Source organism: Anser cygnoides, chromosome 8, assembly GCF_040182565.1.
Source record: "Anser cygnoides isolate HZ-2024a breed goose chromosome 8, Taihu_goose_T2T_genome, whole genome shotgun sequence".
NCBI lineage: Eukaryota > Metazoa > Chordata > Aves > Anseriformes > Anatidae > Anser > Anser cygnoides.
This window is the reverse complement of record NC_089880.1, coordinates 17,600,898-17,625,437: the sequence shown is the minus strand read 5'-3', so window position 1 is coordinate 17,625,437 and position 24,540 is coordinate 17,600,898. Positions and strand designations below refer to the sequence as shown.

The window sequence follows — 24,540 nt, the reverse complement described above, 5'->3', positions numbered from 1 at the left end:
ATAGCTTCAGATGATTTTTTCACTTGTAATTATTTAACATTGATTTTGATTCAGCTATAAAAGCTGATGTGCCTTTCCCATTTTGAACAAAAAAGTAAAACTTCCAGGATATTTAAATATTAAAACGTGGCAATTGCATATGCATAGCAAGTAACTACCTCTCTAAGATACTTCAGAAAAATTGTATTTAGTAGAGTACTTGTGATAAATTATGTATTTATTGTAACAGGGTCAGAAGCTGTTACAATTTACTGTACTTGGTCAAAAATTCACTTTTATAAAAAGTACTTCAGTGTCTCAATGTACATTTAAATGAGAACTTGGATGCGCCAACCACATTGATTTTCATGGGAAGCAAGTTAAACATCTGAGGTCAAATTCTGCTGTGACTTACAATGGTATAAAAAAAACCCATAGCATGGCAACTCTACCAATTTTGGTATATTTAGCTTTTCCTTATAGATAAAAATATTTTTAAAAATTTGGAATTTTGCAGATATTTTCCAAGAGTAGGCTATGCACAGTGTACATAGTACTGCTGTTGTGCTAATAAGTAATGCAGGAGAAAGGCTTCTAACAGAGCAAATGCCTGAAAGGCAAGTGGCAATAAGTGTAATATTGGGTTTGAATCTTAATACAGAGCTGTGTTTCAAAAACTGTTATTCATGTGCCTCTACGTATACTATACGAACATAAAATCAGTTCTCAAACTTTCAGTTCTTTAATTACTACATACTTACTACTTTTCTGTTTGTTCTGTTGTCACCAGTAGTACCTGCCAGAAACCTTTACATCATGGTTTTCTGTAGGTATCCATAATAAACTCGAATAATGTCACTGTTAATGGAAGCTTTAGAACTAGGACTGAGAGAAAGTTCTTAACCCACAAATGTGTGTTCTTTCTTTATCATAGTGTACTCTGCCTAGGTTTTGCAGTTATAAACTTTTGGGAAAAAAATGCTTTTTCCTGTCTCTGTCGAGCAGTCAGCAATTGCAGCAACTGCCAAAACAGTATGTGAAGAGTAATACTATAATCTATGGCTGGGTCTTTTCAGACAAAGGAACTGAACAACTGCTTATAATGTACTGGAAACCCCAATGACAGCCAGCCTTTCAGGGTTGGTGGGTGGATGGATGGATGGATGGAGAAGAGAGAGCGAGATGCCTTGGACCACTTCCCAGTACCCATCTGACCTAGTTCACAGTTCAAGCAAATCTTGCCAAGAAAACATGCTTTTCCTATTGTGTACTTATTTAGTCCTAAAATTCATCACATTTCAAGAAAAAGAATTCAGGTTTCAGATTCTCCTCAAGACCCTGGGCAGTTGTGCTTGCAGTGCATGTAACTGTAAAATCGTGCTTCTCTTTTTCCATTAAGAAACCTAAAAAGTTGCTGCTGTCTCTGAGTGCTACCTATGCAATGCATTGAATGCGATAGGAATCAGTAGAAAAACATAGCAGGTGACCGTGTACTTAAAGGCTCTGACATAGTGCATATGCATAGCTAGGCCAAAAAAAAAAAAAAAGTATCGCGAACAACCTACATACCAACATTTCCTAATTTGCAAATACTTGCCTGCAGCCTCAGTACTGCGGCATGACCACACTGCTTTCACGTTGCAGAGGTTACACAGTCTGTAAGAGGAGTGATTGCAGTGCTGTGTAGACACTCATAAGTGCTTAAATTAGCCAGCTCCAATCTTGGTAGCTGTCTTGCTCTAGCACAAGTGACTGCCTGCTGCAAAATCTCCATGACAGGTAGGGTTAATTGGCCCACATTAAGCCTTATGCTGCCATGGCAAGACAGCAACAGTATCTGGTTTAAAGTTAGCTTCCATCTATTGATCTCATACAGTCATTGCTCTGTTGACCAGTCCCTATTGTGAAACTATAATCCAGAAATACTCATTCTAATATATTACAAAAGACTTCAAACATACTTAAGTACACAATATGTCCACATTTCCCCATCATCAAATTTTCTCACAGACAACATGGAACAATTGTGTATTAAAATGCAGCTTGCATGCACCTATAAAACAACATTAAAGTACAAAAATTATTGCAATTCCTTCCCTAAGGGAATTTACCTGACAGAACTTATTTAATTTCTACTTCAGAAGTCTTCACCACAGAAAGACTACATCCACTTTCCAACACTTGAAAAGAACGGTGAATAAAAAATGGCCTCTGTGTTCAACGTAAGCTGAAGGAAAGGGAAGATGCATCACAAAGCGAAGACAAGAACAAACTTATAAAGCAAGGAATTTGCTCAATATTTAAGTGACTGCTAGAAAGCTTCCTTTCATTTTACTAACTTGGAGGCCATGTATTTTCCTGGAGATGTAGCTCTATGTACTCTTTCCCATGCAAGAACAAAATGATGCTTAATTTCTGTAAAAACAAGCAATTCAGGAAAATATTAAAGCAAGAACAGAGCTTTCATTAATTAGGATTTTCTTAATTATTAACTGTTGCATAACCGATTTTGGTAAGTCCTACCTCATCTCTACTGTTCTGGTGGTACATGAAATTTAGAGGGAATCAGCTTCTGTTTCTTTAAAGTATGTGCATTAAATGAAATTGATCCCATTTTCATGTTTCATACCCATATATCTGGGTAGCATTGATAATTCCAGAGAAGCAACACTGACTTTATACTATTACTCTCATTTCATACTGAAAATGCAGTAGAACTTGCGTGCTACATATGCACTTTGGATTCCTTAGTTGTTTGATCACATTGATGAAGGGATATGCAATCAATCTCCCACTAAGACAGTGAGTGGTATTGGCCATAACTCATTACTCCATCAAAGGATTTGGCATTTCAATCGATGGGAAATGATGTGTGATCATTCTAATTTATTATACATCATTTCCCATCAATCGGTGTGCTGAAGCCTTGACATAATAAGTAGTTACAGACACTGTCAATCATTCTTGGTCAAATACCTCTGAATGCCGCCATTCGGTACACCATCAGCAATTCATCCAAACTGCAAATACACATCCAAAATATTCAGCAAGCAGAATTTAACTAAAGGTACCTGAAGAGAGTTACGAAAGTGCTCAGAATGATCTCAAAAGCTTCAAGAACATAAGGAACAGAAGAAAAGAGAGTTATCATGAAAGCGCACTTCTAAAAAATGCATGAAAATAGTGAAAACATCTCTAGAGGGACAGTAAGTTCACCTGGGAAAAGACTGAGGAAGTGTAAGCTCCAATATTGCACTGGGAATCTCCACTAGGAGATTATAGTGGGATCATGGACTGTGCTGCCCACATTACTCTAAGATCAATCTAAATTCTGCTTATTTGTGTCAGCACAGTTCCATTTGACTTCAGTGGAGTTGCATGTGTACATAAAGCCAGGCCACAGTCAGTCTTTGCCTTATTAATGAGATTACAAACCTTGATTATCTTCCCAAAACCTTCAACATTCCTTCCATCTCCAAAATTCCCCTTATGGTACCCTATTTATAATTCTTTTTAAGGTTTCCTGTTTACTCTGATGTGAACATTGCCAAAATGACTCCCTTTATTAATCATGCTTTTGAAAGTAATTAAATGTAGCTCAACACTTTTCTTCATACGGTAGTATATTCTACAATATTGCTGCGGCACTCTTAATATCAGCAGTGTCCAAAAGGCTACAGATTCTCTCCAATCCAGAAAAGTGACAACAACCACACTCACTGTGACGTTACTTATTAAAGCAAAACAAAGGAGTTGGAGTCCCTGATCCTTGTGGGTCCCTTCAAGCTAAGGATATTCTACGTTCTGTGAAAACATGGTTTCAATGATAATTCTTCTTGTGGAATTATTTCAGGAATCCACTCGGCCTCTACACCTACTTACACCTCTTTGCTACCAGATTACTGTGACATTTAATAATTAGTGGTTATTCTTTCATAGGGATGTGATTAACTCCTCTCGTTAGAAACTGCCATCCCCCTTAAGAAATCACTACTCATTTTTGAACCAAAACTAGAACTTTCTCTTTAGAATTTGGTTGTATTTAATCCAGTCATTGGGTACAGAACACAGACAGGCAAAGCATTCATGATACCAAAGAGCTGACGAAACGTTATGAAAAAATAGCATTAAGAGAACTTTCAGAGTACAAAATTAAGCAAAAGCTGGATGATTAACTCCTATTGAAAGCCAGACAATGCCTTCCCTAAGATAGCAAGTGCTCCTGTAGTACATTTCAGATGTCAGACTAGATGATCCAGCAGGTCAGGTCTAGTTCCGCTGTATGTTATCCTCTCTCATTCCTAGCCATTCTTCTATGTTTTTCTGCTTCTCTCCCTATAAAAGAATTTGCACTGTTTCTCTTACACACCTCATCATTGTCACCATCTCTCTTTCTTCAACATATTGCCTTGTCTTACTGTGTGACAAATGTAAAAGCTATTGTATTGAGTTCCATCTAGCAATATCTCATTATTGGTAAGCTGGTTAGAGATAGTTTGTATGAAACTGCTACATAAAAACAGTACACTGAATCAGCCTTCTTTCTGCTCATCCATCCTTCCTATACTCTTCATTAGATTTGTCAGCTTAAAATAATACAATACTGGACAGTTTAATGTGGCCCCAAAATTGACAGATTTATTTATTCTCTTACTATGAAATATTCTGCTATCCCTTTCTAGTCTTATTCCTCCAGTTCTTGTGTGCTGTTCCAGTCCCTTTACCAGCCTCCAGCCTGATCTTTCCTTACAATGGCAGCTCCCTGAGAAAGGCAATCCATACCCTCTACTGGACATTAAAAATGAAAAATATTATTAAAATAAGGTCAACCCAAGTTAATACTTTTTTTAAAAAATCCCCACATTTTTGCATATACATACATATTGTGAATTGGTGGGGCTTTGTGGTGAGAACTACTTCTGAGAGAGCCTTAGACTTTGTCAAGTGAGTTTACGTGCAAGAAGGAGTCACCAGGCAAACCGCTCAGAGGGTATTTACCTGCTGACAATTCTGAACTTGCAAACACAAGGATTCAACTGGGAAAGATCATTTTAAGAGTTCTAGTACCTTCTTTTCCAAATAGGGAACATAAATGTTACTACATCTAATCAACATATACAGAGTGATATTTGAAATTAGAAATTCAAATACATGCAACAATCTGCTTGCCAACAATCTCCAGACCAAAAATTATTCAGATAAAGTATTTGGTGAATAATTTTGAATAGCAAATTCATCTGAGAGAATCAAAAGCAGCTCACAGACAATTCACAAATGAAAAAAAGTTATACATGCTAAATCATTTATTACGAACTATTTTTCATCTCTGTTCTGTTAATTTGTTTTTCCATTCCAGTCAAAAGGAGGTTCAGAAAGAAGGGAAAAAGGAAAAAAAAATCCTTTTCTTATTTGGCATCTTCAGGTAATTCTTGAGTAATTACCTATTTATTGAGAAGTGAAGAAGTTGAATGTTGACCCAGTCAAGGAGAAAAAAGTCCATCCTAGTGAAAAGATTGTGTATAAAGTTCTAGCCTGATAAGATTTGAAATGAGACTTGAAGGCCTCCCAAACACAGGTCTCATAATTAACAGACTTTTAACTATAGCTGCATTGCCAGGTGCAAATTTAATAAAAGATTATAAATGATAGATGAACCGTATTTCCAGCAGCTGTTTGTAATCCCAAGCAAAAATCTTCATTAAGACAGTGTTAACGTTGTAAATGCTTATCTATTAATTTAAAGTACTGTGAAACATCAAACATTATTCGTTTAGAATACTGCAGTGAAATACAGGCTAAGAAATCATGCTGTAAATAAAACTTTAAAACATTAAGTTTTAAGTCAGACCACCCAAAGTTGCAGTTAATAATGTCAACCTTCCTGCAATCTTCAACAGATTGCCCTGGGAATCAGCTGAGCTCCTCAGGAGCACAGCTAAGTGTTACCTAAAATCCAGCTGCAAGACCAGGGTTTTGGTATTCTGGAATTGAAGTCCACCACATTTTGATAGATACAGTAGCATAAAACAAAAATGCCGGCTCCAGCGTTGGCTTTGCTGGAGCTCCTGATCCTGGGCAATTTCCAGGGTTGAGTTCTAAACACAACCAGCTCTGCTGATATGCTCCAAAATTTTGTTAAAAATACACATTTTTTACATTGATCCCCTTTAATACGATTTAAAAGTAAACAGTATTTGCAGGGAATAAAGAGAGTATTCCTTATCATTCCCCTTTAAAGGAGCATAGAGAAGTTTAAATTCTGATCTGGAGGAAGTTCCCTTGGCACATTGTGTATGAGAGCTTCTTACAACAGCAGCAGTGTATACTTACTGCCTTCCTGTAGGAAATCTCACAAAAGCCCTTCTTACCTGAAGCCTCTACCATTTTCACAGAGCTATAGCTTCAGCAATGCAAAGTATGAAACATCTCCATTTGGCTCCAAAATTTACCCCATAATGTGCGTTAACAACTATGGCATGTCAGATCACTGTTTGTTGTTATGCTTTGTGGCAAGGGTTTTTACAGTATTTTAGCAAGAAAAGCAGCATATGGGAACACTCCCACCACACTCAGACCTCTTCATAAAATTAAAAACAAAGAGGGAATCTGCTTATTACTTGTATTCCATTTATCCCATGCAGACCTTACAAAGAGACAGACCCTAAAAAAAAAACATTAAAAATTCACCAACTTTTCTTGATAAGAGCTACAAAGGCTTAAGATTAACTTCCACATTTCACATTTTATTTCACATTTGGATTTTGAGTAAGCTTCTAGCATAAAAAATATCCTGCACCAAACTGCAGAAAACCTCTACCTAGATAAGTTCAATTAAATAAATAGTCTGGTGGATGCTTAGTAATGATTACTTATATGTCAAAAAGTTGCAAGATCAAATGTAGAAATTCCTTGACAAAGCTACCGTAAATATGGCATTTGTCTCCAAAGAGGCCTTGTTCTTCAACCCTCTTTCCCTTCCCTCCTCACTTTTTCATACTTGACAATGTGTAGAACAGTTTCTAATGACCATTAGCATTTCTAAAGATGTAACAGCTGCACTATTTCAGTTTCCAACTAAAACAGAGCTCCTTACTTCTAAAGTAATCTCCCTTTTAGTTACGTTTCTTTCCCCTCCCTTCCTCCTACTCAATGTTTAAACCTCTTTTCTTTTCCCCTTAAGCAACAGGAAGTGAAATTCCATTTGATCATTTGCATGATGAATACATGGCTAACAAGAGATACAAAAGCTAGTCTGTTGAGTAAAAAGATCAATAAGCCACTATAATAATCATTTAAATCAGACAACTCTACTGTATCCTTTGTCTCTCTTTGCACTGCTTACTTAATATTCTATATTTAAAAAAAAAAAAAAAAGGTTCATAGTTAATCTGTGTCCTCTGTCTTTATATGTTGTGTGCACACTTTAAAAGCACTCCTTTTTACGTGTATAGAGAGAAAGATGCACCATATAGAAAAAGATTTTGCAGAGCAGTTTGCGGACCAAATAAAATTGTCATTTCTTACCTGAAAAACAATCCACTGCCTTCTGGGGAGAAAATGCCAATAGAGTCAATGTGGTGTGTGAGTCAATTTTTCCTTCTGAATTCAAAGCACCACCAAGTACAATATCTGCAAGGAACCAAATTTTGATGGGAATTACACCACTAAAAATCCAGTAAAATTCCAATGACTGAATCGGATTATTCCCCCACATTTTATCTATGTAAAGAATAAAACAATTTGGCCTAATCCAGACAAAAACAAACTTGCGGACAGATAAAGGAGAAGGGGAAAATCGGTAGTAAGAAGGGAAGCATTGATATGCTCACATTATACTATATGATGCACATAAAACAATTTTAATCCAAGCAGAATGTTATGCCTACGTGACCTTTCAATATTCTTTATGAGCTGTGCCCTCAAATGAGGTAAATAAGAAGCCAGCAAAGTGTTTGTAAAGTTTACTCCCTATTGAATTCTGTAAAACAAATCATATTTCAAGAGCAAATGGAATACAAAAAATAAAATTAAAATATTAATTATTCTTGACAGGCCTTATACGGCCTGTACCTTTAGACACTGAAAATGTGTTCAATGTTAACAACAAGGCCTATATGTAAAAGTAAAGAGAAAGTGTGAATCAGGGATGCAACAATGTCTTTTTTATATATAAGGAATTACTAATTGTTTAGCAAATTGATGTGTTTTGTCTAATAACTGTCTCTCCATAACATGGAGACAATGTAAGTTTATACAACAGGACTTTAGCACCCAGTATCAGCCCTTGGGTACTGGCACAACATCCAACAAATCCACTGCAAATAGTAGACTCCTCCTGTTTCAATACAGCTTGTTTTCTTGACTTGCTGATTTTTTTAACATATCGATTATTCTTTTTTTTTCCCCAAAAATTAACAAACCTACAGTCTATAAGTTTGTGCACATTTTTACTACATGCAGAAACTGGTATAAGCAAGCAGCAGTCATTTTGATATGATAGATTAGAATGGCACAGAAGGAACAATTTTGGTGTTTCAAGTTAATAATAGGAAAGATTTACCCTCTATGATACATTATGTTAAAAACCCACTTTATAGCCATGTTTAAATAAGGTTCTTATTTAGATCAGAGAGATTAACAACTCTGAAAAAAGTCATTCCAAACTATGAGACACCCATTTGCAAAATACAAGTATGCATTTGTAATACATCATAAGATTGGTTAAGGCATCAGAGTATATTGCTTCACCTTCCATACAATTTTTTACTTATGAACAAAATGCATGCATTTTGGGTCAAATATAATCAGTTAAGGGGACAACCAAGCTTAGAAATAAAACTACCATAGTAAAATATTCAGCCCATTCCACTTATAATTCAAGTCTTTCAAAAGCAAGGAAATTTAGTTAAGACATACAGTATCCTTAGCCCCATGTGCCCTAGATGCAACAGTTAAAAGAAAACAGTAGTCTCCACACTGATCTTTGCTTTGCTTCTACAATGCCTTTCTCTTCACTTTTATACAGCCTTTATGTTATTTCACCTTCGGAAAAGGAGAACTGCATTTTGTAAATAACTTTGAAAAGTGCTGCCTGCTGCAGAAGACATAGAGATTTGCTTTATTCTTTTACTTACAGAAAGATTTATGAAATACAGTAGAAAGATGGATTCAACCACAAGGCAGATAGCTGGTTTCCAAACCCTAAAAAATTTCTGAGGTGTTCAAAGCAAAAGGTTTTGTTCAGTCAGTTACAGAAATAAGGGCCAGCCATGAAATTTAGATCTTCAGTTAGATTTGGAAACACTCGCTTTCCACTAAATTTTGGGCGTTCTGATCTGCGTTTAGATCCGTATCTGCGACAAAGGCTACATTAATTTAGTATGTTATAACAAGAAAAATTCATTCTTGCCACAGACATTAAAAAAATAAAATTCAAAGACGAATCATTCTTCAAAGGAAACAAGGGCCCCATCTGCTGATGTTTAAAATGTACTACATTAACACACGCACCACAGTGTTACCGCAGATAAGAATGGTATTGAAATGAATCGCAAAGACAAATCACTACATTAACTGTGATGCATTATTCTGGCATTTCTTTCATAGGTAACAAAAGTTTTTGCAGCCCCTTGGGTTAACCAATTTCCACTGATGATGAGAGCTTTGCTTATGAAAAAACTAGGAGGCTAGAAAGGAAGGGAATTTAGGCAGGAACACACAGCAATAAAAGAAGAGAATACAGCCAGGCCTGTACATAGCAAAACAAAATTATGTCTACACATACAGGGAGCAGCTACAGAAAATAATAAATCATTGCTATTTAAATCACACCCAATGTGCTCAGATTAGTAATAATTAAAATGTCCAAACACATAAGTAGGACTTTAAGAACAACAATGAAAGCAGGCATCTGGGAAATGTAAAAGTCAAACTTTTCTAAAGATTAAAACATCTTGTTAAATAATCTAATGGTTGTTTATTGAGAGTTCTTAAAACTAAGCGCTGTTTTGTTTATTGAAATCCCCCACACAGCAAGCTTTACATTATCTTATGGCAAAAAAAAATGTCAGCTTAATGAAGACAAACCAAATGTGTTTATCGTGGACAAGAATATTTCAAACACTGTACAAATAAAAAGCCAGCAGCTGAATTTCTAATCATCTCATATGGCTGTATTCTGCAATAAAAAAGAGCGTTTTGGAAGCAGTAAAATACTTTTGTTCTACGTGGTTACAACGTACAAAAGGTTTGGCCTGATATACCTGGACAAAGCATGTGCCTGGTCTCTCTTCCCAAGCCTAGCAGCATGGCAAATGAACCTCTGCTTAATGCTGAAGAAATCATTAACAAAACTAAACAAAAAAAAACTTGCTTCTTTTCTTCTCTCTTGGACTAACTAGAACTACAGCAAAAGCAAGCCAGGTGTTACTTGCATGAGCTGACCAGAACTGTAACTCTGCCATGGCAAACTTTGCAGTCTGCTTTATGAGTTTCTGTGCCATAGATCCTGTTTTCAGGTATGGTGCTGAAGGTTGTCACCGAGTCAGACAGTCAGTGCTATACAACAAAATCCCGCAAATCACTGACGTTCTTATGAATATATTCTAACATATTGTCAGAGCATACATGTAATTCACAAAATTCTTAGTCTTCACTACCAAAACCTTATGAAACTTGAAATGATTATCAACTGGGCAGAGGTCAGAAGGCAACATGCAAAACTTCTTACTGCGTGGATAAAAACAGTAATTAGAAATTCAGTGCTAGTGAATTCTTCAGCGAACATTTATGTAATCCACATGATAAACAGTGCTGGCCCAGCTTTTGCCTGAATAAATTAAAATTCAGAGCAGTCTGAATAAAGTTCCCAGACGTGCTACCAAAGTTCAAGGCATAAAACAAAAATATAGATAAAACTTCATAGCGTAATTGGATCTATGTGGTTCTTTGGCATTTTCTTATAACTGCATCTTTAGAAGAGTTCCTTCTATCAGCTTTTGTATTACAAACCCTATGCAGTCATGTCCACAATCTGATCATTAAAGTGTACGTTAGGTGGAAATATGTTAAATGAGGGATTTGTACAGAGGAGTAGCTAGACAACCTCGCCCATCTCAGAACAACAGAGCATGAGACTAAGGGCCACGAAATTTACCATTCATTTTAGCACTAGCATTCCTGGTTGTATTTATGCATGCATGTTTTTTTTGTTATTTTTTGTTTTATAAAGTGTGCCTTTGGGGGCATGTTATTTGGTTGATCGTTATCACACATAAAGGAGGAAAACAATTAAAAGCTGTCAGAAATCATCTTGTTCGAAAAAGTGCCTGGGAAAAACACAAGCACTCTCCTTCTCGATTGCAGATAACACCAAGTAACTTTGCTATCCCCCTTCATTAGAACACACATCAATCTCCAGTGTGATAATATACGTCGGGAAAAGTAATTATATCTGCATCAGTTACGAGCGTGTTAGCAACAAAGCCACTGCAACTGCATGTTGTGAAAGGTGAATCTACTGCTTTTGGTGAAGCTACACATTGTACGGCGAGCTGACCCAACTGGTTACTGCTGCTGAAATAGGAAGAGCTCAACTCTGCCATCTGCTCACCATTCGGTGCTCCCCGCCATCCATGCACTCCTGCCTCTGGCTCTTACCTGTTAGCTGTTTTAGCTAGGCAAAACAGTGAAATGTGATGCAGCAAACCAAGAGGACAGGACAGGATCTGCCTATGGAACTGAGTCGAGCAAAGAGTTTGACAGGCGCCAGAGTCTGTGCGGGGAGGGGGCAGGACGTCAGTACTGGGAAAGAGGCCTGGGGAGGCGAAGGAAACAAGGAAACGTGTCCCCTTTTGGCAGTGTCAGCACAGCTGAGGCTGTAACTTGATCCTGAATTTCTCAGCTGTGCTGCTGCATTTCTGTAGCATTCAGAAAGCAAGGTATTTCAAATAGCGTGCGCCCTGCCCCACCAACAGGGTTCTCACTGCTTCACAGGTGTGCCAGTGTTCCGCTTTGGGGTTTCTGTCCACCTGGAGATCCAGCACTATCTCATCACACAGCAGATGAAGAATAAAACTAGCTAGGAATGATAACATTTAGTATTTACTCGAACCGCTGTCTCACAATCTAAATAACTTTATAAAAAAGCAATCATTAGTGATCACACCTCCATAAATGCTTCAGTCAAACATTACTAAGTCTCAAATGAGGTACATGCTCAACCTAACACGTGTTTCAGTCTCATTGACTTCTATGGCATGAAACATATAACAAAGACCCATTTGAAATCAACAGTGTTAGGACCTACTTACCTTCCAAGTACCACAGAAGGATCAACAACTCAAGTGGCTGGCTATTTCAATGCTTTTCTTGAGCAAACAGCAATATATATCACATTACACACATACAGCTGCCTTGTAAATCTCAGCTACTTCCATTGGGATCATGCATTTCCAAAAGCAAGTAGTTACTCACCATCCCAACAAGCAGTGCCCCCACTCCCCTTTATTGCCTCAGAAGACATCTTTTTAAATGAATGCCATGGCTTGCATGGAATTCCTTCATGTTTTAAACTGACATCAATTTCATCATGTTGTTCCCTTTTTCTTCATATACAAACGCTATTTTATATAACATTATTTACATCTGCCCCCTTTTGATTTTATTTTGCCTTTGAAGAGTCACTTAACATTCTTTGGGAAAGATGTAATATTGAATAAAAAGAAAACATACTTTGGATAGACAAACATATGTAAGCTGTAGCTCAGCAGAACTGGTAAGATAACTGAAAATTTGGTGAACTACCTTGTGAACATTTTTGAACAATTCCTGATTTATATTTTTATCAGTTCTTTTTTTTACTTTCTTCCTCTCTTTTTCAAGCCATCATAACACATTTTAGTTTTATAAGGGAAAACACAGCATTTCCAGAAATCTGATTGGCAGACATAAAGGCTGGCAAGCACAGAGGGTGCCTTTTTGATTTAATAATGATGACTTATATCTTCTGTTTTGAAAGACCCATAAAACGGAATGGAAGTCTCCTTTCAAACCTAGAATTTCTATACCACTGCTTATGTTTGGAAGAAGCAGCTCATTTTGGCTGCTTTTGGTCTCTTTTGGAGGCATCTATTGATGCTTACTAACATGTTAATGAACAGCATTGCAGTGGTGAAAGTCCTGGATCCGAGGCTTTTTGGAGCTTATTAAAACTTCTCTTTTATCAGCCAGAGGAGATGCTGTAATGTGACACCTGAAAGTGTGCTGTCTCTGAAGTGCTCCCAGTCACTGCTGGACCACAGAGCAACACACGGGGCTGAAATGAACATCATCACAAATAAGACTTGCACAGACTTTGCAAACACATAAAAAGGAAAAAAGCTGAGACTGAAGTTACAGGATAAAAGGAGTGTTCCCATTACTTTTGTCTTTAGTTAGGTTCTTACCCAGACTTCTCATGTTTTTAGTGCACTATTTGCCATATGCCTAGACCTCATTAAAAAGTAAAGTTACCTTTTATTTATCAGTAGTTCTACAGCCACATGTCTGGAACACGCATAGTGTTATTCCAGATGTAGGGAACACACAGTGCATTTTGGAGCTGCTAAAGTCCAAACAAAATCCAACAACAATAACCACTAAATAAGAAAAGATTTAGACGTGAAACCACAAATAAGGAACAGTTAACTTTCTCTTGATAGAGATAATGAGTTTCAGATTCCAGGTGTGTGTGGGTAGGTGTGATTTTAAAGCCCCCTTATCTTCTAAGAAATTCAGGGACACCAAAGAAACACCTGAAAAAGTATTTTGTCCCTGTACCAGCAATTCAGTTCAAAGGTTTCCCTTCCCAGACAGACGTAACTATTGTTTAGGTGACAGCCGGGTGGGGGCCTTCTACCACTCAAAAGATATCTCGTATTGTACTATGCAATGACCCTTAAAATTGTTATTGCATTAGATTATAATTGTAGTGTATTTAGCTGTGAAATTGCATGGACACTTTTGTGCCTGTACATTTCTAAGCACTCTCCCTACTTGTAAAGTCAAACAGCATTTTGTTTCCAGCGTTCAGTGATGACTATCAGTGGAGACAGAAGCACGTATGCACATGCACACTTTCTCTCTGCTCTTTCACAGAGAATTTACATCTGTTTCTTCTTGGTTTGTTGTTTTTTGTTTTCTTGCAGACCAAGGCTTTCTGCTCTTTGCATACACAGGAAACCTCGTAATAACGAATAAGCATGTCCAATAACCTAACTATAATGGAAGTATGCTCAGAGGAAATTGATAATGTTGCCAGCTCCCATTATTTTTGTAAGAGTCATGTGATATTTGCTATTTCTCTTAAAAACCAGACTGCTAAAATCATGCAAGTAGATACGAATTTGAACTGCCATTAAAGAAAGTGTCTACACATCTCGAAAATGAAGTAAAACTTGAAAATATGAACCAAAACAACCCAAAAGGGCTAAAACAACAGAAGAAGAATTTAAAAAAAAAAGGGGGGGGGATAAATTAAGTCAGAATTTTAAGGATTTCTTAATTTTAACTCAGTCCTGAAAACTTGGATCTGACAGGTAGTGCCAGCTGGCTAAAACCCTCCAATAAATGCTGAGCACTAAGATGTAAGGAACAAGGGGAAGACGAGGGAGGCATTCTCCCACTTAGGATGTGAATCAGCTTCCCAGGAGAGTGTTCCTGGCCAGCATCTGTAGCAGTAGCACCAAACAGAGCTTCGTTGCTGATTCCATCTTTGCCACCCAGGCCTCACTGCACCTCTCCCCTAAGGGTTGCTATGCTCCAAAATCTGGAGCTAACCCAAGAAGTATTTACTATTTTGTACATCCAAATACTTCTTTACGTGTACAGATCCTAAAAGAACAGGATGTGGTTACTTCAGAAGGACAAAAAAAAATTCTCTCTGTTCAAGTAAGTAAAGTTAGGCTTTTATTTTTAATGGCTATAACAACACTGTACATCATTTATGAGCTAGTTTGTAATGGAAACTCCCATAGAAATACAGAGAACTGGTGACAAGGGCTATCATGAACACGGGATCTGGTACTCAGAGAGGATATAGCTTTTTCCCATGTGGAATTATTTTTAAAAAGTAATTAATAATATACTTAACAAATGAAGTTTAAAAAAAAAAAAAAAACAGTAACCCTGCAAGCTTGTAGTCTAAGTCAAAAAAAAAAAAGACGTGGGTAAAAAAGCCCAAGTGCTGGAAGAACTGACATTTAAGTAAATAAGGAAACATTTTCTAATAATTAGTATTTAAAATGATTTTGTACGCTGGAGAAAAATGGAGTGATGTGGTTAGAGAGCAGTGACACACAGACCCATGGCCATAAACCTAGCCTCTCTGCCAGTACACTGGAGTCCTTTCCTTTCCACTGGAGGGGAGGAAGGTAGCCTGGTCCTCAGCTCCGCTGCTCACTGACGTGCAGATGACAGAACTCACCCTGCCTGACATCCAACCTCAGGCTTGGTGAGAGGCACGTCATGCTTTCTCCTCTCTATTTCAGGGAATCTTATTAGTCATACAATGCATAGTTTTCCATGTAAATTCAATAACTACAGAGAGGGAGAAAAACTAACAGAAAATATCTTACCAGATGGAGAAAATTGAAACATTACCCTTGTTTCTTTGCCAGCACAGATCCATTCTGACAGGCTGGAAATGATTTATGGGTGGGGGGGCATGGAGGAAGAGAGTATGGGGAAAAGGGAACATACTTACACTAGCAGAGAGATTATTAATTGCTATACAACGTTCAGATCTTTGCATTGTTTTGCATGCAATTAGTTACAAGACTTACATATGCAGCAATGTTTGCATGCTGATCTCTGCATGAGACAAATAAACGTAGAGTATGTGATGCATGTTAGAAATCGCTTTCAAACCACAGTAGAAGACACTGTGGTAAAGAAATGATACAATATGGCAACTCAAAAGCTGCATTCAAGGAAACAGATTACCTCTGAATATATGAATAGGTAAATACTACAGCATGTTCAAGATTAATACTAATCATTACTATTTTAATATATAAAACGTTATGGATATTGCTACCCAGCAGCGATCAGGCAGATATCTACTCTTCGTAAATTAAAAACAGATATTTTTCTGTATCTAATTGATTTTTACATTACATTAGGCAGCCAAGGCTGCAACCTTCCATGACATAGTATCTAAATAAACATTTATTAAAATATTTTAATTAGAATAAGAGGGAAAATATTGTTTCCAATTATGTTTTCAGAAGGAAAAAAAGCAGACCTATTAAGAATTAATGTAAACATAAGTGTAATGTAACATTTAAACACAATAATTATGCCATATGATTTATACATTGTGAGTTATTTCTAATTCCTAAACTTTTAAAAAGGACTATTTACACTAAGGCATTTCCTGCCTCTCACACCTCATGTTTTTGAACCTGAAAAATAATAAGATGGGACACACTAAAATGTGAGTAGTAATTTTACAAACAGAGGCCTATCTGTGTTGAACAGCAAGTCACAGAATTTATCTTATAGATGCACAAGACTTAATGGTCATTAATAACATTCTCCTGCCAGGGCAGGAGCCCTAGGATGCTGAGGTGCTTTGTCTGGTCTAGCTGTAAACGTCCCAAGTGACTGGGCTTCTGTCATTTCCCTCGAAATACTAACCAGGCAAAAACTTATTCCCAGGGGATTCTGCAGGGATTGTCAGAGTCTCCGCACACCTTATAATTTTTTGCTATATAGATGCATATACCTGTGTGCGCAGATATTTTGGATCCCTCTATTCTTTTTTATGGAACAGTGAATTTCAGATCCTGACATGATTTAACACAGGGAGATTGAGTCAGGCACAGCACACTGGTATAATCTATAGTTTATAGTGCTGATAAGTTGTCATGCCTTACTGAAGTCATACATTTTTGATAGTATAGTTCCATACCACCAGATATATATACACATGAAGAGGAATTAGTTTATACCTCACAAACCAGGCAAAAGTTGGTGTGGAAGTGAAGACAGGATCTTCCTTGCTCCACCAAGGAGCTGGCAATGACATGACTGTCACTGCGGGGAAGCAAACAGGGAGTCTTCTGTGCCTTTCAGTGTAAGACATTATCACTTTACCAAGAGCTGCTGGAAGAGCTTCTGGCTGTCATATAAAACTTGGCCCGATGTTCTTGACATTGATATAATCCTGTAGTCACACTAAAGACATAACGAGGGTGACTGGTAAGGAAGGCGGGGTTCCTGCATCTTTTAAAGAAATAGTTACTAAAGCCTGGCCCAAGGAAAGAACTTTTGGAATGGGTATTTCAGTAACGAATGTATGCCTGCATCATGCAAACAGAAGTGGGGTCTCCTGAGGAAAACAGGTTTACACAGCCCTATCATCTGTCAGTCTTTCCCTTAATGACTTTTGGCCAATTTGAAGTAAATCTCAAAGTATTGGGATTGGTAAGTGAGAGCAGGAGTAAGACATATCAGTCTTCTCTGGGAGTCAAACATGCAAACATAGTTCAAGACTTAATGAAACATCTTAAGGTCACTGACTGCAGGTCCTACCCTTTAACAAGACACATACATCTGCCTTAGTAACTGAATATAGACACCTTTGTTACACAAAATTTAGGCAGTTCTACTCAATTGTTTATTACCTTAAAAAATCCTCTCTTAGGAGCCTTCATTCCTTTCAACTAGTGTCCTTCCTTTTCCTCTCAAGAAATTACTCTTATTTTTACAACAGTTGCTCCTAGATATTGCCATAAAGAGTGTGGGTTTTATGCACTTCATTTTAAAAGTATTTGTGGAGGGGAAAAAAAGAGAAGGAAAAAAGCTAGTCCCAGTCTAGACCTTACAGAGATAGACAAGGATGGTAGAAAAGAACTAATTGGCAGACAAATATATTGGAAATCTAAATAATTTCCCTGGATAAGAAGAGTAGCATCAAATACGAATGTGTCTTATTCATCTCCCTCTTCAACTCCAAGAGGCTAGTCCCTGCCGTTCCTCATTTTTGTGTCATCATTGACTTTCATTCCCTTTGTCTTCCATCACATGTTTCTGCAAGTCTGTAATAAACCAACCATAAATATCAACTATATAGCATTTCTCATTCATATCTCCTCACAGACGACTACACTGCCATCGTGCTGGCATCCTTCCCTTCCAGTTCCATTTCAGCCACCCCAGGATTATCACACAAAGCAGATGGCATGACCACAACCACCTCCATCCTCTCTGCCATTCATTTGCAGGACTTACTCAAAAATGTCCGTGGAGTCTACACTCACTTCTAGCATCTACCTTACTGCAATCTAACAACACTGAAAGAGCTGACATCCCCTTTGTTCCCTCTTTAAAAAAAATAAATAAATAACACAAGTCACCATGTCTTCCACAACACCACTATTTCACAACACAACATGGCTAAAATCAGTAAATTCATATTTAGTGTCCTAAATTACTAAGCACTTTGATTTTAAATTCAAAGCACTCAGCTGTCAGAACGTTTAACAGCTTAACTTTACTCACTTATTATTAAAATCTTGGTTTTGGCTCCTGTTCACATAATTCACTTACACAAATATCATAACTTATTCAGTGCAGAATGCCTCTAATATCTAATATTCATAACACTCTGTGTAACAGATTTCCTATATTGCCTTCACATCCAGCACTACACATATAATCCTGTAAAAGTCTTTACAGGAGGAGAAGGTAGGATTCAGGCATCATCATCTAGCATAAATAATAAAAAAAAAAAAAAAAAGAAAACCTTGACACTTCTGAAGTGATTTTTAATTATAATTTATTTTAATTAACATTTGCTATTTTACAAATGTTTTACTGTAAGCACATATTCTAAATGTTCTATGGTTAATCTGTGACTGAATTCTGTTCGACATTTTTTTAATGTTCTACATCACAGGCAGCAGAATCAGAGTCCTTACAGATTTTAAAGATTAAAACTCTGCTGGGGCTCTGAGATACCAATATCCATTTCTCTGAGTTAGCACTGATGGACTCGCACATACTTACTGGCGACAGAACTTGCAGTATGTGGCATTTTTTGCATGTTTGTTTTTAAGGCAGTTATAGTATACGGGATACAATTTGACAGCCATGTTATCTTCCTTTTTTATCACAATGGTAACAAATATTCTGCAACCTAATTTGTCAGGATTGTTATTTTCATATTTACCACAGTACTTCTAAGTATTGCTGAACCAGATAAAGATTTGTGAGCCGTTGTGTTTAGCAGCTCCCTTTAAAGTGAATTACACGTCTTACTAACAGCCGTGCAGAAGCACAAGAAGCTCAGAAATAATGAATACACTACGCAGCGGCATTTTTGCCAGCCCTAGGATTCTCAAAACTGTACTATATCCCCAGTGATTGCACTGTCATTATAATAGGTAATCATTAGATTTATCTTTTATATAATTTGTAACATCTTATAGTATTATATGTGCATTTATGTAGCCTCATTACTGCCAGGAGTCCTCTTTAACTGTGATGATAAGTAAATAAAGTAGAAATTACACACCAACAGGAACCTGGAATATGTTGTTTTACTGGATGTCTGAGAGCTCCCTTTAGCAAAGCTAATCTGCGCAGCAGTTACCATTATTTCTACCTCAGTGAGCACTTCCTAATTGCTGTGTTATTGCTTGTGAAGAAAATATATTATTAAAGTCCACAACTTACGACTTGTTGCACATCTATACAAGGAAAGAAAAAAACGCGTTTCATCAGGCCTTAATAGGTTTTGAATAGGTTGATCAGCTGAGGTTGTTTTTTCTTACAGATCTGTTCATTACCCTTTCATAATGTCAGTATCTCCTTCTAACAGTCAAGATGCATTCATAATTTATTCAGAAACCTGGAAACATTACTAAACCAAATCTACTTAATTCCCTGTGAATCAGTTCAGGCCTATTTTGGTAGCGATTTGTAATGAACAACAATTATAAGCCCAAAGGAATTAGTATTCCTTTTTAGTTGTTAGCGTTTTATACCCAACTATTGGTCCATTGCCAGATAATGATCCACAGAGCATTAGATCTGTGTATTAATATTATCTTTACAAATGCAATGACACTCAGTGGAGGATAAAGTTTTGATGGACTCCTGCCAGTTACAGCCCTATATTGTCAGGAAAAAGTTCAGCATTAGCACTTGGTTCTGATGGGACCGCTAAGAACAGGGTGACCTTCAAATTGCAGCAATATAATCAAAATGGCAAACAGCAGCCACTGAAGTTAACACAGAAAACAACTTCAGCATTTCATCGTGCTCAGAATTACCTAGATGCAACAGGTGTGCAGAAAGCAAGGCTTATGAAAGGATTTTAGGAAACAACAGAATGCTCTGCATTCTTCCCGTTCAAGTAACACTGCTGACACCTCTTTTAGCAAGGAAGCCAACACTCAAGAATTCCTGAAAAGATGATCAGCTTTCATTCACTCATGGCCAGATTGTACTGGTTTTGTAAGTTCTGAATACTGAACACCAGCGACTTTTATGGGCTATCTGAGGTAAGACATACGAATTATTTTAAGGAACACATTTTATACATTCTAGTAGGGAATAACACTGTGCACTTGTCCTAAGAATAAATATTTGTCATTTTAAAATTTTCTTAATACATAGACAAGATGTAGGTGCATACAGAAAATAAAAAGAAGACACAGGAGCCACGCACATTCCAAAACCTACTCTTGTAACCTAGAGTGGCTTCTGCTCAAACTGGAAAAAAAACTTTTTGAAAAGTGAGAAAAACAGAGCCTAATAAAAATGTTAGAAATAACATTGCCATGTTCTGTGTTAATAAGGGGAGGATATCACTATGCTGAGAAACAGGCTACTGGTATATTACTGATGTTACTTGCTAAATATCTCATTCTGAACTGGACTCCTGACTAATATACATCATTCCCAAGTAGCTTGCATCATGACATCCATGAAGCTGAGTGAATGTTTTTATTTGTTTTCACTCTTGAGAACCCTGGGAACTGTGAAAACTAGAATGCCTTTCATTCAGGAGCTGAGCTTTCAGTTCAAGCTGTCTTTTTCAAAAATCTTTTTCAAAAAGGTCTGATTCTTTTATCACGCAGAATGAATAAGTAATAGAGAGAACAGCCCAATATATTTGTCAGCACTGGAGACTGGCCATAGGATGTCCACAGCCAAAAGCAGATCAGATTAACCAACAAGATGCATATTTTCCAAGGCAGTGCAAGACCAGAAGTCCTTTAACAGGATCCCTGTAAAACACCTAGGCATCTAATTGTCATTGTCTATGAAGAGAGTTAAGATCCTGGGTGTTTTCAAAAACTCTGCTAGGAGTACATCTTCAGGAACTTAAATACCTTTAAAAATTTGCTGTAAGGCCCTCAGCAGGTAGCTTGCACAGCCTCATATGTTTTTGGGAAAAAGAGAGAGAGAGATAATGCTATGTTTTGATCAGAGCAGCAGCAAACATTCAGCATTTCATGTATTCTTTCTCCTTTTACATGAAGAAGTTGATGACAGGAATTTCTTTGATGCAAAACTGTTTATTTTCAAATATATGTATGTCCTGTTCCCCTGAACACAGCGGGAAAATTGTACTTGCTCAGTGCAATACGCTTCTTCTTTCTAGCCTGTGCTGGGGGGGTCCCTTCTAGATTTTTTCAGCACCACGCTGCAAGTGTCTTCATTTTCCTGCCTGTCCTCCCTCTGCCTCTGCAATACTGGCTCTGTCTGCTCTTTCTTCTGTCCATGTTATTCAAATGTCCTCTTCATTCTCTCTCACAAGGATGAATTTCCTAATTCCTGGCTTTGCATCTGGTCCACATTGAAACTCCTTCACCTTGTGGACCAGCTCTGGTCCTGCCTTAGCTTAGACTTTCAACGGCGGGTCAGCTATCTTACTCCACAGCACTTTAGTGGCTTCTTAAGTGTATCCCACCAAATGCACACAAGATCTCACAAATAGTAGCTTTTACCAAGCCCCTGCTTGGTAAACTAAACAACAGGTATTCCCAGCTTTACATAAAGCTTTAGGTCATTTTACTTTTTAAAGATCCTATCATCAACTGAACAGCTTCAAATATGTCTGATTCACATCTCAAAGTACGTTGTAACAAGAAGCATCTCGTTAAAAACTCACGCAGCAGCATTTCAGACTATTTAAGACCCGCTGGAACAAATATTACTCTGAATTGCAAATCTGTACAGTTGGGAAAAATCAGTCTAATTTCTGCAGAATTTCTCTATAATTTCAGTTTTGTAGCCATACTGAATCAAGAGTATGTCGAGGCTTAACCAACCTGGCAGCAGAGCTAAATCTGCAAAGTCAGTTCTTTTCTCCATTCCCCTTCACTAGGACACAGCAGATTCTGGTGTTCCTCTGCAAAGAGGAAGCTTTGAATTGCTGGGACCCTCCCTCAGAAATCAACTCACTCATGTTACATAGCAGACATGCTTATAAGGGAACTATCTCGACCACTTCCTCCTAACCAACTCTTCTACACCAGCAACAATCAAATCCTTGCTGCTGTAGTTACTAATGGTGACTTTGTGTCCTCATCTAAAAATACACCACAGCAGAGAAAGAAATTGCTAGAAAAATAAAATATGTGAACAATGAGACTCATCCTCCACATTTCTGTTTTTCCCAAGTGGGAATATGGTGGGAAGGTGCAGCTCATTGCCGATGAACAGAAGGAATATGGCAAGGTAAAGTACAAACCCAGCCTGTATTGCATTTTGATCTATGTTAACATTAATATCACCTATACTGGCATACCTGAGTGTGTATTAGTGCTGCCAATAGTACTCGCAACGTAGCCCCTAACACAGACCGCAGTAATTTGTCTCAGAAGTGTGCTCACAGCTAGGCCAATTGCAGATTGCCACAGTAGGGATCTCTGGAACCTCCTCCTTCCATTTCAAATACTGCAATCAGTAAAAGTATCAGGCACTAAAAAAATAAATAAAACTCTTTTCTTTTAACCTGAAGCAAAAGCCAAAGCTTGCTACTATAGTACCCAAATGGAAATAATTAGTCCTTGGGTTTTCAAGTAGCAAAAGCAAATAGGTTCTTCTAAGTGCAATTAAAACTATACCACATAGTGAATTCATTGCTATTGATAGTTAAGATTTTCAGGCTGTAAGCACAGGTTCCTAACAAAATATTGGTGATTACCATTCCACTCTAACAGAGCATAAATAATGCCAGAAAATATCATGAGATTCCTTCATCATTTCCCTTCCTTCATCTACAGAAATAACCTCAACAGACTGAAAGCATCTTTCCTAAGTAGAGACTGCATTTGTTATGCCGTTACAAAACAATATCATGAAGCACCTTAAAAATATTCAGCATCTTATTTAACAAGCTACGCTTACTTCACTTTCATTTCCAAGGTAAGCGAATAGGATTGTTTTAAACAAGGGAACAACAACACCCACCGTAACTCTTCCCTCTTTAGAGTGTCCTTATCAAAAATAACTCAGAAACCCCCCTGGCATTAATTGTTATGCTTTTAAGGGCTGATTTGAACATCAGAGAGAAGCCTTTGAGTATGAAGAAATCTTTTGTTTGATGATGTTTGGGCTCAGCATGACATCTACTGTTCTTCTATGTCCTGCTTTTATTTTGAATGCAAGATAATAACCAAACCGTAGTTAGATCTGGATAATAAGTGAAAAATGCAGAGAGTATAAACATCTTACTTCTCATTAGCGACATTCTGCCTAGCAAAACAAAAGGAATCATAAGCTGTAGTTAAACGCTACTTCAGTTTAACCCTCCACTAGTTATCAAGTAATTTCATGAGGATATTTTCAAGAGGGAAGTCAATTGGACAACCTCATCTGATGAAGACACAGGCAGCAGTAGGAGAAAACAAAGTTTATTCTTTCAAGTAGGTTTTTTTCCCCTCCCCCTTTGGAACCTGTTAATAATTAAAACGTTCATCGGCAATCTGGTGACAAGACACTTGAGCTTGATTTAATTACGGATTGCTTTGGTTTTGAACCAAGAGCAACAGTGATTACGTGGAGGTTCATATTGCCTTTTCTGTTGTGCTTCTTGAATACTTTCTCATGCATTTGAGTGGTGGGAACATAAAAAAAAAAAAAATCTAATAGAGAAAAAACTGCCTAGAACAGGAAATAAATATTTTGCAGTGTTTGAAAAAATAAAAACTGAAGAGAAGAGAATTACTTAAAAATTAATAATTTCATGTATGGAACTAAAATACACAAAGGTTCTGCAGAACAAACACTGAGGAAATCAGGCTATTAAAATAAAGGGTGATGGAGCAGTATATCAAAATCAGTCAGGTCTGCAGCATGCTTGACACTGAATGAAAAGACAGAATGCTCTAGTGCAGGAAATAACCAAAGAACAGGAGTCAATCACAGCCAAAATCTTTTCCCCAGTGGCCAGCTACAATAAATCCAACAAGGCACTGGGGAGTTCCATCAATGAAAATTGTATGTTTGCTGTATTCACAGACAATTTGGGGACCAAAAGGTTGCCACCATAAAGGAAACACA

General features: G+C 37.3%; 1 long non-coding RNA gene across 3 annotated transcripts in view; it reads right to left on the bottom strand.

Annotated features, from left to right (window-relative positions):
- The window catches only part of LOC106034043 (uncharacterized), a 504,730-nt gene that overhangs the window by 374,201 nt on the left and 105,989 nt on the right, over nt 1–24,540 (bottom strand). For all 3 annotated transcript variants that reach the window (XR_010833079.1, XR_010833077.1, XR_010833078.1), the window contains one exon: nt 7,504–7,608. This is a non-coding gene — a long non-coding RNA (uncharacterized lncRNA). The remainder of the gene's footprint in view (nt 1–7,503; nt 7,609–24,540) is intronic.